The sequence below is a fragment of the Neophocaena asiaeorientalis genome, unplaced genomic scaffold (assembly GCF_003031525.2).
Source record: "Neophocaena asiaeorientalis asiaeorientalis breed wild unplaced genomic scaffold, Neophocaena_asiaeorientalis_V1.1 scaffold678, whole genome shotgun sequence".
NCBI classification, from domain to species: domain Eukaryota; kingdom Metazoa; phylum Chordata; class Mammalia; order Artiodactyla; family Phocoenidae; genus Neophocaena; species Neophocaena asiaeorientalis.
The window spans coordinates 874451-897735 of NW_020175038.1; the positions used below are offsets into that span (position 1 = coordinate 874451).

The 23285-nt window shown below is 38.1% G+C and overlaps 1 protein-coding gene across 5 annotated transcripts in view; it reads right to left on the bottom strand.

The window, feature by feature from the left end:
* NFAT5 (nuclear factor of activated T cells 5) overlaps nucleotides 1–23285 on the bottom strand; it is a 126888-nt gene that overhangs the window by 84980 nt on the left and 18623 nt on the right. The gene's annotated exons all lie outside the window — the stretch shown is intronic.

The following is a 23285-nucleotide window of genomic DNA, read 5'->3' on the forward strand; positions in this document are numbered from 1 at the left end:
AGTAATGAGGAAAAGTTTGAAGATGCAAGAGAGAACATACAGAAGAGATTTAATTAATTAAGATAACACCATCAGATTTAACAACTGTGAAAACATAACTGAATTTCTGTGAGAATGCCTGCGTGCTAATAAAGGGTTAAGGGATAGTTAGATGGTGAAGAAGTTCAGATTAGCATAGCAATTAATATAATAAAACAGTTTTCTAGGGCAATGTTATAGAATTATACTACCATAAGGAATTTGTTTTCTAACTTTCTTTTTAAGTATAATTTCTTTTGGAATTGTATCATGTGCAGTGGCAACTCCATAGAAAGTGGAGTTAAACAAAGTTTGGCAACTACTGCCATAAGGAAACAAAAACATGACAGAAAATAATGAAAAAGAAGAGTTGAAAAATATTAAAGCAAGGTAAAGTATGTCATGGAATCAAGTCCAGGAGATTGAGGGCACCTTAGAAAAAGACTGGGCATTTCTTCTACTAACATGAAAGAAAAAGAAAATAGAAAATGAAAAGACCTAAACAAATTTTTGAGATGAACAGGTAAAAAACTGAGGGACTTCGGTGGGAGAACTTCAAAGTCCTCTAGAAGATAATTCAATTATTTCTTTTTGCCAATGGCTGTGCTCTAGAAGCAGATGCTTAAGAGGCAATGTACAAAATCCTTCTATACCTATTAATGTTTAAAGGGCCAATTATACTACATAGAGGAATTAGGGATTAAGACTCAGGGTAGCTGCAGCTAAGACCTGACACAGGGACTTCCCTGGTGGCGCAGTGGTTAAGAATCCACCTGCCAATGCAGGGCACACGGGCTCCAGCCCTGGTCCGGGATGATCCCACATGCCGCAGAGCAACTAAGCCCATATGCCACAACCACTGAGCCTGTGCTCTAGAGCCCAGGAGCCACAACTACTGACGCCCACGTGCCTAGAGCATGTGCTCCACAAGAGGAGCCACCACAATGAGAAGCCAACGCACTGCAACGAACAGTAGCCCCTGCTCACCACAACAAGAGAAAGTCCACGTGCAGCAATGAAGACCCAATGTAACCATAAATAAATAAATAAGTAAATAAATATTTTTTAAAAAAAGACTTGACACAGCCAAAAATAAATAAAGACAAACAAACAAAAAAGACTCAGGGTATAAAACTTCTAATACTAGGGGGTGTTAATATTATTATTAAACAAAAGTACATGAATTCTCATTTGGCTTAAATCAGAAAGTCAGTATCATGAGATACTATATATAGCAGATGGTTATTAGGTATTTCAAATATTATTGCAATCTTTTTTGCATGAGGGGGGTAGTGAGGAAGGCGAAAGCCACAAGGTTACATAGAAATGTATAAAAGCAGTATGATCCTTGTATCAGGATACCAATTTGTTCACAACAAATAAGAGGTAAGTAGCATGCCATAATGAAAGAGCAAAGGTAGTGAGAACTGGGCTTTCATTACAGCTCTATCACTTATTTTCTGACTTTGGGCAAGTTACTCATCACAGTAAGCCTTTGATTGTCTCATTTATAATATAACAGTAATATCTATCTACCTTGTAGAGTTGTGAGCACTAGCAATAATGTGCATAACATACCTAGAACAAATTGTCCAGCATAATGTAGGCATACAATATGATTACTACGCTGACAAGTAATTAACTCATTCAAAAGTAATTTACTGGGAGCCAAGGATACAAAACTGAATAACACAAAAAAGTCCCTGTACTTAAGGAATTTTTCTGTAATGAGAGAAACAGAAAAACAAGGAAATAATTTTTAACAATTCAAAGTGGGATGAATGCTATGACAAAAACAAATAAGAATCTGTAATAAAGAATAATACTTTAAGAGAAAAGCGTCAGGGAAGGCCTCTCTGAAAGGTTCCTGGAGATAAGAAGAATCAGCAACTCAAAGAGCAGAAAGAGAAGTAAAATAATCTGAGGTAACAACATGAACAAAAGTCCTTAGGCAGGAAAAGACATGGCATGTTTGAGTAACTGAAAGGTGCACAATGTGGTTAAAACATAGTAATCAAGAGTCTGCTTCCTAGCATGAGATAAGGTTAGTGCGGATGGTAGAGGGCAGATCTTACGAGGCCTTGGCCTCTTTGATAAGGTCAATATAATGTTTACTAAATGGATGGATAGATGAATGGATGCATGAAACAGAATTCAAACTTCATACAAAGGACTCAGAAGAGAGAAATACCTAATGATGTGGCCAGCACCTTTAAAAAACAAAAATAAAAACAATTAAGTTCTACTTACGCAAATCAGTTCATTTTTTAGGGAAGCGAAACAAAGTAAAAAATACAGAAACAGGGCTTCCCCGGTGGAGCACTGGTTGAGAGTCTGCCTGCCGATGCAGGGGACACGGCGTTGTGCCCCGGACCGGGAGGATCCCACATGCTGCGGAGTGGCTGGGCCCGGGAGCCATGGCTGCTGGGCCTGCGCGTCCGGAGCCTGTGCTCCGCAACGGGAGAGGCCACAACGGTGAGAGGCCCGCGTACCACAAAAAAACAAACAAAAAAAACCACAAATAATTACTATCGTCCTAGTAAGGCTAAAAATATAAACGTGAGGGTAAACAAGAGCCAAACACACACTAACAACACAGTACTGCAGCTGTTTCCCCAACCTAAAATCTCCCAACCTAAAATGTGCTAAAAGTTTACACGTGAACTGGTTATAATCTGTGGTTGTTTCTGCCATAAATCTATAAACTTTGTTATGAACGGAGCCACAGCTGCTAAAATTACATGCATTCAGTGAGGGATTACCAGGAACCAATGAGTTATGGAGATATTAATTGGAGCTACTAACATAAATAAAAGTCATAATCCCTGTCCTCAATAAGGTGTGCAATGGGGAGGTGTCATTGAGATATTCTATGAGCATTATATCTTTTACTCCAAAGGCAATTGGGTGATTACCTCATGACCAGTTCAAGATGACTAATTTCACTTTGAAATGCACAGCTCTTCTTTCTGCAGGTCTTGCAGTTTCTACAGTACATAACGACTTGCAGAAGTGTTCTGTCTGGCCTGCACAGTGTTCTACATTCTGAATTAGTAGTCAACATTTAATAATGTGATTTTACATAATCCAGATTTCTGGCTTCTCTTGACAAATCACAAGATCTGGCAACATTACGTATATATTCCCACAAGGAAAACTTTTTTTTTTTATTAGTCATCAATTTTACACACATCAGTGTATACATGTCAATCCCAATCGCCCAATTCATCACACCACCATCCCCACCCTCCCCCCCACGGCTATCCTCCCTTGGTGTCCATACGTTTGTTCTCTACATCTGTGTCTCAATTTCTGCCTGCAAACCAGTTCATCTGTACCCCTTTTCTAGAATCCACATATATGCGTTAATATATGGTATGTGTTTTTCTCTTTCTTACTTCACTCTGTATGACAGTCTCTAGATCCATCCACGTCTCAACAAATGACCCAACTTCATTCTTTTTTATGGCTGAGTAATAATTTTTCTTGATGAGTCTGGATAATGGTTTATCAATTTTATCTTCTCAAAGAACCAGCTTTTAGTTTTTTTGACCTTTGCTATTGTTTTCTTTGTTTCTATTTCATTTATTTCTGCTCTGATCTTTATGATTTCTTTCCTTCTAACTTTCGGTTTTGTTTGTTCTTCTTTCTCTAGTTCCTTTAGGTGTAAGGTTAGATTATTTGAGATTTTTCTTGTTTCTTGAGGTATGCTTGTATAGCTATAAACTTCCCTCTTAGAACTGCTTTTGCTGCATCCCATAGGTTTTGGATTGTCGTGTTTTCATTGTCATTTTTCTCTACGTATTTTTTGATTTCCTCTTTGAATTCTTCAGTGATCTCTTGGTTATTTAGTAAAGTATTGTTTAGCCTCCACGTGTTCATGTTTTTTTATGTTTTTTTCCCTGTAATTCATTTCTAAACTCATAGATTTGTGGTCAGAAAAGATGCTTGATATGATTTCAGGTTTCTTAAATTTACTGAGGCTTGATTTGTGACCCAAGATGTGATCTATCCTGGAGAATGTTCCGTGTGCACTTAAGAAGAAAGTGTAATCTGCTGTTTTTGGATGGAATGTCCTATAAATATCTTCTTAAATAGCTTCTTTTTCCTTATTTTCTGTCTAGATGATCTGTCCATTGGTGTTAGTGAGGTGTTAAAGTCCCCCCACTATTATTGTGTTACTGTCGATTTCCTCTTTTATAGCTGTTAGCAGTTGTCTTATGTATTGAGGTGCTCCTATGTTGGGTGCATATATATTTATAATTGTTATATCTTCTTCTTGGATTGATCCCTTGGTCATTATGTCGTGTCCTTCCTTGTCTCTTGTAACATTCTTTATTTTAAAGTCTATTTTATCTGATATGAGTATTGGTATTCCAGCTTTCTTTTGATTTCCATTTGCATGGAATATCTTTTTCCATCCCCTCACTTTCAGTCTGTATGTGTCCCTAGGTCTGAAGTGGGTCTCTTGTAGACAGCATATATATGGGTCTTGTTTTTGTATCCATTCAGCAAGCCTGTGTCTTTTGGTTGGAGCTTTTAATCCATTCACGTTTAAGGTAATTATCAATATGTATCTCCTATGACCATTTTCTTAATTGTTTGGGCTTGTTTTTTGTAGGTCCTTTTCTTCTTTGTGTTTCCCACTTAGAGAAGTTCGTTTAGCATTTGTTGTAGAGCTGGTTTGGTGGTGCTGAATTCTTTTAGCTTTTGCTTGTCTGTAAAGCTTTTGATTTCTCCATCGAATCTGAATGAGATCCTTGCTGGGTAGAGTAATCTTGGTTGTAGGTTCTTCCCTTTCATCACTTTAAGTATATCATGCCACTCCCTTCTGGCTTGTAGAGTTTCTGCTGAGCAATCAGCTGTTAACCTTATGGAGTTCCCTTGTATGTTACTTGTCATTTTTCCCTTGCTGCTTTCAATAATTTTTCTTTGTCTTTAATTTTGGCCAATTTGATTGCTATGTGTCTCGGTGTGTTTCTCCTTGGGTTTATCCTGTATGGGACTCTCTGCACTTCTTGGACTTGGGTGAATACTTCTTTTCCCATGTTAGGGAAGTTTTTGACGATAATCTCTTCAAATATTTTCTCGGGTCCTTTCTCTCTCTCTTCTCCTTCTGGGACCCCTATAATGTGAATGTTGTTGCATTTAATCTTGCCCCAGAGGTCTCTTAGGCTGTCTTCATTTCTTTTCATTCTTTTTTCTTTGTTCTGCAGCAGTGAATTCCAGCATTCTGTCTTCCAGTTCACTTATCTGTTCTTCTGTCTCAGTTATTCTGCTATTGATTCCTTCTAGTGTATTTTTCATTTCAGTTGCTGTATTGTTCATCTGTGTTTGTTTGTTCTTTAATTCTTCTAGGTCTTGGTGTTAAACATTTCTTCCATCTTCTCGATCTTTGCCTCTATTCTTTTTCTGAGGTCCTGGATCATCTTCACTATCATTATTCTGAAATCTCTTTCTGGAAGGTTGCCTATTTCCACTTCATTTAGTTGTTTTTCTGGGGTTTTATCTTGTTCCTTCATCTCGTACATAGCCCTCTGCCTTTTCATCTTGTCTACCTTTCTGTGAATGTGGTTTTTGTTCCACAGGCTGCAGGATTGTACTTCTTGCTTCTGCTGTCTGCCCTCTGGTGGATGAGGCTATCTGCCCCAGGGCGTAGCATGGAAGCAGCTGGAGGGAGAAATGCCCAGGCTTTGTGTCGAAAAGGCTCATTTGCTCATCTTCAGGAAAACTCTTTTAGTGTGCTTTCCAGTTACTGCAAGTACCATTCAGCCAATTTCATTGATTTACATTACACTGAGTTCTGTAGGCATCTGATTTTTCAATATCTACACTAGGAGTTTTATGACTGAGATCTTCTTACGAAATAAGAGGAGGGAAAGATAAAAGATGAGTCTTTCCTGAAGAAACTTTTCAAGAGCTTAAAAGACTAAAACGGTGGTCTCAACTTTCTTGATCATATAGATCATAACTTTCTTGATCCCTCTCCAGAGACAAATTTAATATGAGAAAGAAACTGTATATGTTAGTCAAGGGCTGGGAAGTACCTGATCTTCCAGAGAGTGAAATAAAGATGCAGTACCAAAACAGTTCGTAGTTTTAAAAAAAGTATAGACTTTCACAGAACTAAAAAATCTGATTTTTAAAGAGTTTATTTACTGTACTTCCTTATGTTATAGATATAGGAACTTTATCTATATAGTTCATAGATATATAAACTTTATCTATATAGGGCCAGAGATTAAGAATTTGCCCCAAATCAGATAGTTGACAGCAAAATCAGAATTAGAAAGCAGTCTCAAAACCAGTATTTCAATTTAACATTTACTAAACATCTAATATTTTAAAGTCTCCACGCAAGATGATAAAGATATAAATATGTACGACAGTACTTTTTAATATATTGCTTTTCCACTTTTTTTGTTAATATTTTTATAGGATTTTAAAGAATCCAATAAAGGCCACTTTTTTTAAAACAAACAAAAAACCTGCCCCAAAGAACTGAAAGCTGGTACTCAAACAAACACATGTACGTGCATATTCACAGCATGTGACTAGCAGCACTATTCACAACAGTCAAAAGGTGGCAACAACCTACATGCCCATCAGAAAATGAATGGATAAACAAATTGTGGTATCCATACAATGGAATCGTATTCAAAGAATGAACTACTAATAGATGCTACAAGGTGGATACATCTTGAAAACATGCTAAATGAAAGAGGCCAGACACAAAAGGTCACATATTGTATGATTCCACTTATGTAAAGTAACCAGGTGGATAAATCCATAGGGACAGAACACAGATTGGCAGTTACCAGGGGCTAGGGGGAGGTGGAGGTGGGGAACAACTGTTTAATGCATACAGGGTTTATTTTCGGGTGATAAGAATGTTTTTGAGATTGATATATAGAGATAGTGGTTGCATAACACAGTGAATTGATCTCTTTAAAATGGTTAATTTATGTGAATTTCATATCAACAGACTTTTTAAAGAACAATTCCTTATTTGACCACCAGGTGGAATATGCCACCTAAGTCAAAGTAATTGCTCTTCCTATTAGGAAAAAATAAAGCCAAAAAACAACCAGGGACTTTCCTGGTGGTGCAGTGGTTAAGAATCCACCTGCCAGTGCAGGGGACACAGGTTCGAGCCCTGGTCTGGGAAGATCCCACATGCCGCAGAGCAAGTAGGCCCATGTGCCACAACCACTGAGCCTGCGCTCTAGAGCCCACAAGCCACAACTACTGAGCCCGCGTGCCACAACTACTGAGCCCGCGTGCCACAACTACAGAAACCTGCATGCCTAGAGCTCGTGCTCCACAACAAAGACAAGCTAGCAAAATGAGAAGCCCATGTACCACAATGAAGAGTAGACCCTGCTTGCCGCAACTAGAGAAAGCTCGCACGCAGCAACGAAGACCCAACGCAGCCAATAAATAAATTTATTTATAAATATTAAAAACAAAACAACAACAACCAAAAAATCCCACAACCACAGACCACCTACTAGGTACAAATGCAGTGCTAGATTTTTTTTTTTAAGAGTTAGCTTTTATTTATTTTATTTATTTAATTTTGGCTGCGTTGGGTCTTTGTTGTTGTACGCAGGCCTTCTCTAGTTGCGGTGAGCTGGGGCTACTCTTCATTGTGGTGCGCAGGCTTCTCATTGCAGTGGTTTCTCTTGTTGTGGAGCATGGGCTCTAGGCGCACGGGCTTCAGTTGTGGCGTGTGGGCTCAGTAGTTGTGGTGCAAGGGCTCTAGAGCGCAGGCTCAGTGGTTGTGGCACACGGGCTTAGTTGCTCTGTGGCATGTGGGATTTCCTGGACCAGGGATTGAACCCCTGTCCCCTGCATTGGCAGGCAGATTCTTAACCACTGTGCCACCAGGGAAGCCCCAGTGCTGGATGTTTTAAATATAAATTATCTCAGCAAATCTCACCAACAACCAGGACAGATAAATTTATCATGGGGGGGGAAGGGAGAGGCAGTTCTGGTACCAAATTGAGTACCATCTGAATGCCATTTCTACTGCTTGCTACCATGTACCCCTGGACAAGTTACTTTCAGTCTGTTTTCTGATCTGTAAAACAGATTAGTTAGGAAGCTACCTACACTTCACAGGGTTGTTCTGAGGATTAAATGAGATAATTCAAGAATTTAATGACCCAGGCTCTTTGAAAGAATTAAACAAATTTTAGCCATTGTTATTTATATAATTAGTCATTAATATAATATAATTAATCATTAATAGAGCTAATTGCATTAATTAATATTAATGCCATTGGAAATCTGTAACTGGTTGTTCTCTCAATCACCAAAAACTGCTTGTATATAATGGTACTGACAAGTAAATTGTTCAGATCTCAAGTTCTTTTGTTTAGAATATATATGAAGGAAATGACAATCCTGAAATTATACACATAACAGAAGCAGATCTTAAGAACAAAAATACATTCTAAGTCCTTTAATGCATTATATAAATGAAAAATATGAAGAGGACTTAGAGGGTTGTAATAAATGCAAACACTGAAAATTAAAATCTGTGAGGAAAAATTAAAAAGATGGTATCATAAAAGTTTCAGGTAGGGGGACTTCCCTTGTGGTCCAGTGGTTAAGAATTGGTCTTGCAATGCAGGGGATGCTGGTTCATCCCTAGTCAGGGAACTAAGATCCCACATGCCATGGGGCAACTAAGCCCATGCACTGCAACTACTGAGCCCACGCCACAACTAGAGAGCCCACGTGCTGCAACTACAGAGCCCACGCACTCCAGAGCCTGTGCGCCACTAATAGAGAGAAGCCTGTGCACTGCAACGAAAGCTCCTGCATGCCAAAATTAAGACCCAATGCAGCCAATAAATATTAAAAAGAAAATGTTCAGTTAGTTACAATGTTCTCTTGGGTTGGCCAAAAAGTTCGTTCTGGTGTTTTCCGTAACATCTTATGGAAAAACTGGAATTAACTTTTTGGCCAACCCAATAATACACGAAGCTTCCTATTTTAACATTTTAATATTTCATTAAATTATAAAAGTGATAGGCAAAAAAAGATATATAAAGGATATATCATTATGGAAAACGCGGATTTTTTTAAGTATAAAGGAGAAAATTAAGTCACTTCAAATCCCAATTCTCAGAGATAAACATTCTAACATTTTAATCCATTGCCTACTAGACTTTTTTTTTTAGTAAAATTGGGATCATAGTTTTATATTTTCCTTTTTAAAAATTTAACATTCATCATGGACATTTTCTTTGATCATTAACTATTCTTTGAATACATGATTTATAGTAATAGATCTTATGAACGTTGTTTTTTTTGTGTGTTTTTTTTTTTTGCGGTACGCGGGCCTCTCACTGTTGTGGCCTCTCCCGTTGCGGAGCACAGGCTCCGGACGCGCAGGCTCAGCGGCCATGGCTCACGGACCTAGCCGCTCCGCGGCATGTGGGATCTTCCCAGACCGGCGCACGAACCCGTGTTCCCTACATCGGCAGGCGGACTCTCAACCACTACTCCACCAGGGAAGCCCTTATGAACGTTTTATAGACAAAAGATAACAAAAGATTTCTTTACCTTCCCTTAACTTAGAAAAGGAAATTCTAACATTAAATTGCATCCTGAAGGATTTTAATTAAATTTTTAAAAAACTAATTATTATTTCTTCTTAGTTATAAAATTTTCCCAAGGAAAAAAGGTATTATGCTTTAAATGTCTTTCATTTAACAAACTGGAAAGCTAAAGTTTAGAGTCCTACAACTACAGTAAGTAGCACAGCAAGAATTTGAATCCAGATCTGTTCTGACTCCAAAGCCTAAGCACTTAACCAAAACATTATAGGATGGTCTGGGTGTGGTCTTATCTAATTACATGTGGGTAGTCTTATTTAGTTACTCCATTCTCAAGATGAAGCTAAAAGATGCACACCTGAAGGATTCCCTCGAAATTTAACAGCAGAACAAATTTGAAAGTAAAAGTCAAATTTAAGTGCTCAGGGATTCCCTGGTGGCGCAGTGGTTCAGAGTCCGCCTGCCAATGCAGGGGACTCGGGTTCGTGCCCCGGTCCGGGAGGATCCCACATGCCGCGGAGCGGCTAGTTCCGTGAGCCATGGCCGCTGAGCCTGCGCGGCCGGAGCCTGTGCTCCGCAACGGGAGAGGCCACAACAGTGAGAGGCCCGCGTACCGCAAAAAAAAAAAAAAAAATTTAAGTGCTTAGAATAGTGCTTGCCATAGACAAAACACTACATAAGTATTAGCTATTATTACTCACAGGAAATAACTATACTAGTACAGAAAAAAAAGTATCCATGGTGTTCTTTATAGTGATGTTTATAATGGTTAAAAAGTAAAAAAAAAAAAGCCCATCATCAAAGATTGGCTGATTTAAGTATAATTTGTTATTACACTATGGAATACAGTCAGCTCTTGGGATCCCCAGGTTACACATCATTGGATTCAACCAACCACAGTTAAAAAAAAAAAAAAAAAATTCAAGAAAGTTCCAAAAAGCAAAACTTCAATTTGCTACAGACTAGCAACTATTTACGAATCATTTACATTATATTAGATATTATAAGTAACCTAGAGATGATTTAAAGTATATGGGAGGATATGTGTAGATTATATGCAAATACTAGCTATTTTACATAAGGGACTTGAGCATTTAATTTTGGTATCCTTGGGGGTCCTGGAACCAATCCCTGGTGGATATTGAGCGACTACTGTACTTTGCAGCTATTATAATAATTATAATAGATCTATAAATAATAAGATCAGGAAGTAGATAAGAAAACAGGATGTACTGTATCCCATTTATGCAGAAATGTACAAATAAGTAGATGGGTATACATACATAGAGTACAGAGAGATATGGCTGAAAGAATAACATGTTAATGGTGGTCATATCTAGATACAATGGGCTTTCATGTGATTCTTCCTTGTTTTGTACCCTTCTATATTAAAAAAATTCAAGATACATAAATATATAAATACATATTAATTATATAGATTAAACGTAAGGCAGCATTAACAGTGAAAAGAAACACAAATGAAAAAGACCAATGGAGGATAACTTCAAGGAATAGATGAGGTTGTATCTTGAAGAATTCCTTTACCCAGCCCTTATTGTTTTTCTAACATATTCACCCTATTAATCATGCCCAATCCTCAATAACTGTAACCACTCATCTTCAATATTCCTGAATCAGTGTCTATTCTTTTTGTTTTAATTTATTTTATTTATTTTTGGCTGCATTGGGTCTTTGTTGCTGTGTGCGGGCTTTCTCTGGTTGCAGCGAGCGGGGACTACACTTCGTTGTGGTGCCCGGGCTTCTCTTGTTGAGGAGCATGTGCTCTAGGCACGCGGGCTTCAGTAGCTGTGGCATGCGGGCTCAGTAGTTGTGGCACACAGGCTCTAGAGTGCAGGGTCAGTAGTTGTGGTGCATGGGCTTAGCTGCTCCACGGAATGTGGAATCTTCCCTGGCCAGGGCTTGAACCCGTGTCCCCTGCATTGGCAGGCGGATTCTTAACCACTGTGCCACCAGTGAAGTCCTGGTCTATTTTTTTTTTTTTTTTAAGAAGATGTTGGGGATAGGAGTTTATTAATTAATTTATTTATTTTTGCTGTGTTGCATCTTCGTTTCTGTGCAAGGGCTTTCTCTAGTTGTGGCAAGTGGGGGCCACTCTTCATCGCGGTGCGCAGGGCTCTCATTATCGCAGCCTCTCTTGTTGCGGAGCACAGGCTCCAGATGCACAGGCTCAGTAGTTGTGGCTCACAGGCCTAGTTGCTCTGCGGCATGTGGGATCCTCCCAGACCAGGGCTCGAACCCGTGTCCCCTGCATTTGCAGGCAGATTCTCAACCACTGTGCCACCAGGGAAGCCCCGGTCTGTTCTTTAATGGAGAAAAATAAAAACACACAGACTAGTACTACTATGAATTCATGATTTTCCTCAGAGTAGCTCAGGAAATCTTTTTTTTTGGCCATGCCACACAGCTTTCAGGATCTTAGTTCCACCACCAGGGATCGAACCGGCACCCTTGGCAGTGAAAGCAGGGAGTCCTAACCACTGGACTGCCAGAGAATTCCCTCAGCTCCCCCATCTTAAAGCCACCAACCTCTATCTATCATTCTTGGCAAATGAGTGTTTATTGCTCCAGAGAGAAAATCGGCAGGCTATAAGGCATGAATTCCCCATACTTCCTTTCCCAGACACAAATTATCCTTACCTGTGTCCCTTTAGGCCCAAGAGAAGAAGCAATCCTATGTACTAGATCCCTTTTTCTTCCTTGGTCCTTGAAAAGTTTCTTCTATTAATAAATTCCTTTATCTTCAACTCCCTCGTTCCACAAGATTCCTATTCCTACTGTATCTCTTTCTAGTTGCCACTTTCCTTCACAATCATACAGTACAACAGTTGTCTTCACTAGCTACCTCTATTTCGTCTACTTACAATTATTACTCAACCTACTACTACTTGGCTTCTGTTCCCACTAGTCCATTAAAATTTCTCTGTCACCAATAAACTCCTAACTGACTTATTTGCAACTTCTGACTCTACTACTGGAAACCCTTCTCTCCATTATCTTCTATTTCTTTTCCTCCCTCTTTGATTCCTATTTAGTCTACTACTTTTTCCATTCCCCTTAAATATTTTGGGTGTTTTCCCCAGGGAAATGAATCCTCAACCACCTTCTTTCCTATTTTTCTCCCTTTATTGTTAATTTCAACTTGAACCATAACTGCATGATATTCATTAGTTGACGACTATCAATGTTTGCTTCCAGTTCCAGATTGTTAGATATAAATACTGCCTCAATATCTTCATTTGGATACTTATATAGACATTTCATCCTTAATGTGTCTAAAACCAATCTCTTCATTTACTTCTCCCCCACCCCACCAGAGTCTTTACCATCTCGTTAAATGAGAACTCCATTCTTCCAGTTTGCTCAGTTCAAAAAATTTGGATATCATCTTTCACTTTTCTTTTTCTCTCACACTACACACCTAATCCGTGAGCAATTCCTGTCTGCTTTTCCTACCAAATATATCCAGAACTCCACCACTTCTTGCTACCTCCACTACCACAATCCTGGTCTACCTGTCTCACCTGGACTAATGCAAGCGCCTCCTAACTGAATTACTATTTCACTCCTATAGTTTGTTATCTACACTGTAGCCTGAATAATCCATTTAAAACCTAATTCGAGGGCTTCCCTGGTGGCGCAGTGGTTGAGCATCCGCCTGCCGATGCAGGGGACACGGGTTTGTGCCCCGGTCTGGGAAGATCCCACAAGCCGCGGAGCGGCTGGGCCCGTGAGCCATGGCCGCTGAGACTGTGCGTCCGGAGCCTGTGCTCTGCAATGGGAGAGGCCACAGCAGTGAGAGTCCCACGTACCGCAAAAATAAATAAATTAAAAAAAAAAAAAAAAAACCTAATTCGGATCACTCCTCAGCTCCCATGTCAGAGTAAAACCTAAAGTCCTTACATGATCTCAGCACACCAACATCTCTCTCTACAACTCTCCTCCCTACCAACGCTGCTCCAGCCACACTGGCCTCCTTACTAGTAGTTTCTTGAACATGCCAAGCAGCTTCCCAACCTCAAATCCTCTGAATTTACTATTCCTCCATCTGGAAAATTCTTTCCCTAGATATTACCATAGCTTACTCCCTCAATTCCTTCAGGTCTCTGTACAAATGAGGCACCACTTCTTTGAGGCACTCTGACCACCCTATATAAAATAGCACCCACTAGCACTTTATTATCCTTCCTAATCCTGCTTTGTTTTTTTCACTCCCTGCCATTTTTAAAAAATCTAGATATAATTTACATAACAAAAGGGTACCCTTTAAACTGTACAGTTCAGTGGTTTGAGTTTATTCACAAAGTTTTACAGTCATCACCACTACCTAAAATTCCAGAACACTTTCATAACCCAAAAAGAAACTACATACCCATTAGCAAGTCATTCCCCACTCCCTCATGCCGCAAATCCCTGGCAACCACTAATTGACTTTCTCTCTCTATGGATTTGCCTGATCTTACCCTCTGACATTTGATTATTTGTCTATTGTCTCTTTCCAACTACCAGAATATAAACTGGTGAAGGCAGGAACTTTGTTTTCTTTAATTCTGTGTCCCCAGCATCTAGATTAGTGCTTGGTACATAGTAGGTGCTCAATATCCCACAACAGTCTTAATTTCAACATATCCAAAATGGAACTCATTATCTTCTGCCTTATTTTTAGCATGAAACTATTTTGAAGTAGCACTTACCAAACTATGCTGAAATTGTGTCTGCCTGCCCTATTAACAATGGTAAGCCTCTTTAAAGCACTGAGCACAAAATATATTGAATAAATGGCCACCTCCCCAAATATCTTAATATTCAGTATATTAACGACCTAAATTTATGTTTAAAAATTAACTAAATACTATTATGGCAACAAATCATAATTTCCACCCCTCCATTCCTACTTTCTCCCTAACATCTTCTCTAGACAACATAGATAACTATTAAGGTCTATCAAGGGTAACCCTCACTTACTTATATATCCTCTATTAACTTTGGGTCCAAGACATACTTCAGAACACACTGGAGGAAGTTTAACCCACACATACCAGAGTAGGGAAGCCAGAGTAGAAATGATTGCAAAAGAATCTTATAGCCAGAGGTGATCTCCAAGATTCACCATGGTGAAGAGTGCAAAGTTACCTGTTTTCAACTATTAGGATCATGTGACCTTCACTGTACAAAGAAAACACAAGACATATGTAATAACTGTATAAAATATCACTAGTTGACTACGATATCTCTATCACATTTATTCAGCTTTGTATGATACCTGACGGTCTCTTCTCTGCATTGTGTTGCTGATTCAGGTTCTTATCATATCCAGCCTTGGTTACCACATCTTATACAGCTATACCTTTTCCCTCCCTTATTCTACTCTTCCCCAATCTCTAGCTCTATGATCTAGCTATACTGAATTTCTTTCAATCCTCCAACATACTAAGCTCTTGCTCATCTCCAAATTTTCCAACATGATAGTCTCCCCTTTGCCTAAAACATTCTTCCTCCAACACAGCCCCTCCACCTTCACCTGATGAATTTTTATAATTTCAGGACTGAGTTTGGATGTTATCTTCTATCAAAAGCCCCTCTCTGATTCCCTGGCACATTGGTACCTTCTCACATCCCACTTCATCAATCTGTATTTCCCTTTCAGAGCACTTAGCATACTACTTTTAACGGATTATTTATTAGTCTGTCTCCCCAACTAGAAGGTAAGCTCAGTTAGGGCAAGAATCATGTTTTTGTCTTTTACTATTATATGTGCAGTCAGTAAATAAATGATCTTGGCCAAGGTTAGAGAAATTAAAAAGGAACAGATCAGAAGTCAGAATACCTTTTTTAAACCTAGCCGTTCTACTGATTAACAGTGCCAACTTGGGCAAGTCTCTTAATCATTTGGGGTTTTGGTTTTATCATCTATAAGATGTAGATGATAACTATAACTCTTAGGTGCAAAAAGATTAAATGAAGTAATGTATATCAAAGTGCTTACAAAGTTGTGGGCAAAGTGTAATACAAAACTAAGGTAAGCTATCTACTTGCCCACTCTCCTATAACAGAAATAATCCTACTTGTTGTTTATTATAACATGGTAAGTCAGTCTATTAAAGTTAAAAGGAACTTTTCTCAAAATGATATCAGATTTGGAAGATATACTAGAAGCAGAATAGCTCCAATTCCAGCTCTTAGCAGTTTCAACTAACAAGCAGTAGATTTTTTTGAACCTATTAGTCAAGTGCTAATAGGTTAATGAACAACTAGGTAGACTGGAATAAATTCAGCCCTCTAACAGCTACAGCTGAAAATAGCACCTGGGAAAAAAGTTCTAACATGAAAACAGGTTAAAATGCAAGTTTTTATATTTAAAAAATGCTGATAATCTTATATTCTTATACTGTACCAAAAAGTATCATAGTTTCTTATAATAATAAACTCATTTCAATTTACCGTTTTCCTCCTCTAATTTGCTTCCTTTTTCCTCATCCTATTCTACACACCTGCCAGTTTTAGGATTACAACCTTTATATCTATATTCTCAAAATTACTTTTTTTTTTGCGATACGCGGGCCTCTCACCGCTGCGGCCTCTCCCGTCGCGGAGCACAGGCTCCCGATGCGCAGGCTCAGCGCCGTGGCTCACGGGCCCAGCCACCCTGCGGCATGCGGGATCCTCCCAGACCAGGGCGCAAACCCGCGTCCCCTGCTTCGACAGGCGGACTCTCAACCACTGCGCCACCAGGGAAGCTCTCAAAATTACTTTATTAAAAATGTAACTGTGCTATAATACTAGAGGTGAATTAAAGTTATTGCAAATGCCATTCCAGTCTCCTTCTTAGATGTTATGTTTCACTATAACATCTTCTATAAAGACAGAGAGATATAGGAACTCAGTAAGAGTCACATTTTTAAAAACTTGACCAGTTAAAATAAAATTCTGACTAAGATTTGTTGTTTAGGGACTTCCCTGGCGGTACGGTGGTTAAGACTCCGCACTTCCACTGCAGGGGGCACGGGCTGGATCCCTGGTAGGGGAACTAAGATCCTGCATGCCACGTGGTGCAGAAAGACTGAATTCATTTATTCATATTTAGTAAAGGTATACACATATCTATAATCTTCAAAACACACTGGTAACCTAAAACTAGCTTATTCATTTTTGGCACTAATATAACTAGAAAAAATGTAGTTAAATCTGGCATTTCCTCAACTCTTCACAAAAAAATAAAATTACCATTAATTTTGAATTTTAAAACTATGTCTGTCAAATACCCATTTCAGTGTTCAAGACTGACCTCAAGTGTCACATACCCTGTGCAGCCTTCCCTGATCCTTTACGGACAGTGTTAAGGATTCCCTCTTCTCCACTTGCATAATATCCCATATTTCTATTAAAGCACATACTGCATTACTTTAAACTTGACTAATTTTATTTTCTCTCAACAGTGAACTTCACTAGAGTGATTTCCTCTTATATTGTGTCCTTAGTCCAGTAGAGGAGCTAAATAAATGTTGAATGAATGTTTAAATTAATTGTTGGTCTATCAGGTTGACAGTGTTAGTGAAGAGTGGATGGCATAGTTAAAAATACTGAGCTTGGGCTTCCCTGGTGGCGCAGTGGTTGAGCGTCCACCTGCCGATGCAGGGGGCACGGGTTCGTGCCCCGGTCCGGGAAGATCCCACATGCCGCAGAGCGGCTGGGCCCGTGAGCCATGGCCGTTGAGCCTGCGCGTCCCGAGCCTGTGCTCCGCAACGGGAGAGGCCACAACAGTGAGAGGCCCGCGTACCACAAAAAAAAAAAAAAAAATACTGAGCTTGTGAGTGTGACATATGTATGGTATCAAACAAGTAAGTATGACCAGAAGAAGATAACTTGTCATATATTTTGTGACCCAGACTACCTTTCTCTACCAGAGTATTTGGTTTTGTTTGATTGATTTCAGGCAGAAATGGTAGCAGAAGTGAGAGAGAGGGAGGCCAATGTAGATTACCTTTTTACGATCATGTATCCAAATATGAAGATGTGAAATAAGCTTGTTTTCTTTGATATATTCTTTCTTTGGAAATTGCAATTTTAAAGAGTAAAATTACTAGTTATGGAATTGAATATTTGGATTACATAGTAATTAACTATTAAATTTTTAGTGAAAGTGTGTGCATGTGTGCCTCTATGTACTTTTTGGAACAATCTTAAATTTATAAAACAGTTGTGAGTACAGTGCAAAGAACTTTCTTCTTTTTTCCTGAACCATTTGAGAGTAAGTTGCCAACATGATGCCACATCACCTTCAAATACTTTAGTATGTATTTCCAGCAAACAAGGATATTCTTCAAAATATTTTCTCCCATCCATAGGTTGTCTTTTTGTTTTTTCTATAGTTTCCTTTGCTGTGCAAAAGCTTTTAAGTTTAATTAGGTCCTGTTTGTTTATTTTTTGTTTTTAATTCCACTACTCTAGGAGATGGATCCAAAAAAATACTCCTGCGATTTATGGCAAATAGTGTTCTGCCTATGCTCTCCTCTAGGAGTTTTATAGTACCTGGTCTTATATTTTGGGTCTTTAACCCATCTTGAGCTTATTTTTGTATATGGTGTTAGAGCATGTACTAATTTCATTCTTTTTTTTTTGGCTGCGTTGGGTCTTTGATGCTGCGTGCGGGCTTTTCTCTAGTTGCAGCAAGCACGGGCTACTCTTCGTTGCGATGCGCGGGTTTCTCACTGCGGTGGTTTCTCTTGTTGAGGAGCATGGGCCCTAGAGCATGTGGGCTTCAGTAGTCGTGGCTCGCCGGCTGTAGAGCGCAGGCTCAATAGTTGTGGCACATAGGCTTAGTTGCTCCACGGCATGTGGGATCTTCCCAGACCAGGGATCGAACCCGTGTCCCTTGCATTGGCAGGAGGATTCTTAACCACCGCGCCACCAGGTAAGTCCCTAATTTCATTCTTTTACATGTAGCTGTCCAGTTCTCCCACCATCACTTACTGAAGACACTGTCTTGTCTCCACTGTATATCCTTGCCTAATTTGTTGTAGATTAATTGACCATAAGTGCGTCGGTTTATTTCTGGGCTTTCGATCCTGTTCTATTGATCTATATGTCTGTTTCTGTGCCACCACTATACTGTTTTAAAAATGAAAACACAACGATCTACTTGTTTCTTAATCCTATGAAGCACATGTAAAATACTCAAGATCTGTGGATCTTTGGAGTTTGAGATGATAACAAGCTTATAGCCACTTTACCAATTTTTGACAGAAAAACATCAATGACAAATAATTACCACATTTCACGCAAAAGAAAATAATTATAATTTCCCTTTTTAGGAAATTTTAAATCAATTAGGAGGAAAATGAAGACTCCTATAGCAAATTTAGCAAAGGATAAGAACAGACAATTCAAAAAGATACACAATGGCCAATATATACATGAAAAATATTCAATTTTAATGGCTAAAAGAATAAGACAGCATAGCATATGAAACTGTAATAGTCTTTAAAAAATAATACTTGGTGCTGGCAAAGGTTCCAGGAAATTGGTATTGCTAATGGATATAAACTGGTAAAACCTTTTTGGAGGCAATAAGGCAACAGGGTCATTGTATTTCAAATGTGTACATGCTTTTTCCCAGTAATTATACTTTGATAAATTTAAATTAAGAAAAAATATATAGTTAAGTTTGCAAAGATATGCATATACAAAAATGCTCTCTGCAGCATTGTTTATAAAAATGAAAACCAGGGGACTTCCCTGGTGGCACAGTGGTTAAGACTCCATGCTCCCAACGCAGGGGGCCTGGGTTTGATCCCTGGCCGGGGAACTAGATCCCACATGCGTGCCGCAACTAAGACCCGGTGCAACCAAATAAATAAATAAATAAATAAATAAATAAATAAATAAAAAAAAATGAAAACCAGAAACATCCTAAATGTCATCAATAGAGCAGTTAAATAAATGATGGCAATGATGGTACATCCATATTATGAAATATAATGTAGCTATTAAAAATAAAAACAAAGATCTATTTGGACCACAGAAAACATCTATAACTTATTGTTGAGTAAAGGAAGCAGGCTATAAACAGTATAAAACCATATAAAAATAATCCCATTTACATAAAAAAATATATGTGTGCATAGAAATATAACAGTGGTTATCTATGAGAGGTGGGATCTTTTGTAACTTTTATTCTTTGTATTTGTTATATTGTTTGAAGTCTTTATAATTTAAAAAAAGCTACATTATGTTCCACTTATTAACCTAGAGTGGTGTCCAAAACATTCTAAGAAAAAAAGCACAATATGATTCTATTTTAGAAAAAAATAAATAAATGTAAAATGCCCACATTGCACAGAAAAGAATACAGAATGACATACTGTATGTCAAAATGTGAACAGTTGTTATCTCTGTATGGTAGGATTATATATTATTTTCCTTTTCTACTTTATATGCTTTATGTCATACAATGACCTACCCTTTTTGTAATAAGCATAAAAGTATAATTGTATTATAATCTGAAAAAGTTAAGTTTTCAATTTTAAAAAAATTTCTATTAAAAATATCTTAAACACCCCAAAAGAATAACTTGTCCTAAAAAATTAACATTCTTTCCTTCAATATATCTTCGACTTTTCCTCAAAATATCCAGAGAAAATTGGAGATTCACATTCAAATAATGTTTAAAGGCACTAAGGCTGCCCTGGTGGCACTGTGGTTGAGAGTCCAAAAAAAAAAAAAAAGCACTAGCATAATGAAAACCATTATTTCATATAAACTTCATAATAACCCTGTTAAAGAGGAAATGAGGATAAAAGCATAAAAAGAAATACGACTAGCAAAACGTAAAACAGGTATTTTAAAATACTATGTTTCTTTTTTTAAGAGCTTTAACTTAAGCCATTTAAAAAATATATATTTATTTATTTATTTTGGCTGCGCCAGGTCTTAGCTGTGGCCTGTGGGATCTTTAGTTGCAGCATGTGTGCGGGATCTAGTTCCTTGACCAGGGATTGAACCCGGGCCCCCTGCATTGGGAGTGAGGAGTCTTAGCCACTGGACCACCAGGGAAGGCCCAGTACTATGTTTCCTAACTATAAATTCTGTACTTTTTCCCCCACCACAAAGGTACCTCTAGATTAACTGAATTGCAAATAAAATACAAAAGTAAGTTAATTTTTCCACAGAAGCCAGTCTGTTATTAACTATCTAAAGCTTTTTCCCTGTGTCTTATTCTCCCAGAATAAGAAAATGAGGCCTTAAAACACAGACACTCTGGACAATACAATCATTAGTAAAGAAGAGATGGCTAGCAGCACAGTTTCCCTTGCACTGGCACAAATTCTTGTTTTCAAACCCAAGAAACTTTGGTACTCTTATAATTCCTAAAGTCAGATATATCAAGAAACCACCCAAAGGAATATGGCCATAAACATAGAATGCCAAAAAGACCAATACCGATGTTTATTCTGCTTTATTTAAGATATGATGTCTTCCACTTTTTCTTTGGCACTAATGATAGTAATATAAAGGTATATTTTTTATCCCTTTCAAAAAAATATGTAGAAACTATATTCCAGTAATAATAACATCAACTTAAGTAGCCTATGCTAGGCACCCATTCTGAGTACTTTACTTCTATTAACTCATTTAATTCTCACAGCCCTATGCTGTAAGCTCTATTATCAACAGCACCTTACAGATGAGGAAACTGAGGCAAAGAGAGGTCAATGAACTTGTCCAAACTGCCACATAGCCAGTGTATAATATAACCTGAACCCAGGAAGTCTTGCTCCAAGGCCCATATCTTTAGCCACTATACACACTGCCCTCTTCATATTATTAATATATTATTTTGGGAGAGAATATGGTAACAGAATGAGAAGAAAAGTTTTTTGAAATTGCCTTAATGTTTTTAAATTCTATATGGTCAGCGAATAAGAATATTGCTGTTGAACAAGAATACTGGCCCCATGGGACTTCCCTGGCAGTCCAGTGGTTAATTAAGACTCCATGCTTCCACTGCAGGGGGCACGGGTTCTATCTCCGGTGGGGAAACTAAGATCCCGCATACTGCCCGGCGCAGACAAAAAAGAAAAAAGGAGGAAAAAAAAAAAGAATACTGGCCCCACAAAATGGGATATGAAATGTTCCTATGTAGTTGGGCATTAGACCTTGGAACTGGATCCGCTATAGAGAATAGAGTCTCATGACGTAACTTCTGTGTGATCCTTATTTCAATGGAGAAACTGAGTGAGGCAATAGAGCACAACTACCTGACTGAAATGTTAGAAAACAACTCACCTTTGAGACAATGTCTCAAAGACTCAATGTCTTTTTTTATCCTTGGCCCAAAGGCAGCCATTTAAAAATGGCTGCTTAGCATTTTAGCAAAACTGAAAAATAATTTTTAGCAAAACTGAAAAATAATTACAATGGGACAATCTCTATCCTGTCAGGCTAAGGGGGGAAAAGGCTAGAAAAAGATATAGAATACAACTTGAAATTTACAGAACATTAAACTTAAAATATGACTGTCTAAACCACTTTAGAAGTTATTTTCTCCTTATAATCTTCTAACCTGAGACAAAATAACTGTGAACAACTTTCCAATATTTACAAGCTGAAATTCAACTGTTTTATTTTAATGATACAAAGAAGAAATAATACTGTTCTGTAATGTGAAACACCTCTCCTGAAAAATCCTGAACTTTGACTAATATGGTTTTTTGGTTTTTAATAAATGCTCAAACCTAAAATTATCAGGAAACCATTCTGTTGTATATCATCACCTAATTGCCTAAAACAAGATTTGTCAATTTACTGGTTCATTCAGAATACTTGTATTAAGTCACCTGGTATTTAGCACTCATTAAAATCTGTACCAAGAAGACATACAAATGTCAAAGTAAGGAAGGAGCTCTTTAGATATCTGGGGTGTCAGAGTCACCTACGATGAAAGACAAAATACACAGAGAGAGAATAATGAAAAACAAAGTAACAAAGTATCAAAAACAAACCCTTCCTGCTGCAGCTCCAAAAAAAAAAAGAAAGAAAAAAGACACTTCTCTTTTATTTCCTGGATTTGGAATTCAAGAGCCTTACCCTGAATACTCAAAGGAGAGATCTGAACCATCCTGAAGTTTCTAGTCAATCTTAGTTGAATACCAGAATTAGGGATATTGCTTTTTACTGTCTATTTATAGCTATTTTAACTCATAAAACTTTTTTACTCTCTTATTTTTATCCTTTGAATTTCCAAGTTGAATTTCCTTTGAATTTCCAAGTTGAAGTTTCATCTACATTTAAGGATTTTTAGCAATCCAAATGTGGATTTGCTTATCCGTCCTATTATAGCACATCCACATTTGGTTGTTACAAAGGTACTGTTCTCACAGGACACACCATCCAGTCCCTTTATGAAGAGCTATGCTTACTACAATCCATGATCTCTGCAATATGCAATTTATGGACAAGTAGATGAACAATATCCTACTAAAAAGGAAGCAGGAAAAGAAGAGGTCCAACACACTGGGAAGGACCCTCCCTGTAATGCTCTGGTCTATCTTTGTTCCAGAACTAGACAGTGGTGAATATTCAAATAGTTCTTAATGGAAGAAGGCCTAGAACCTTTTTTCCCACCAATTTCCCTCTAAAGTGGCATATCCAATGGATATGCTCTCTTCTGGGCAATATTAT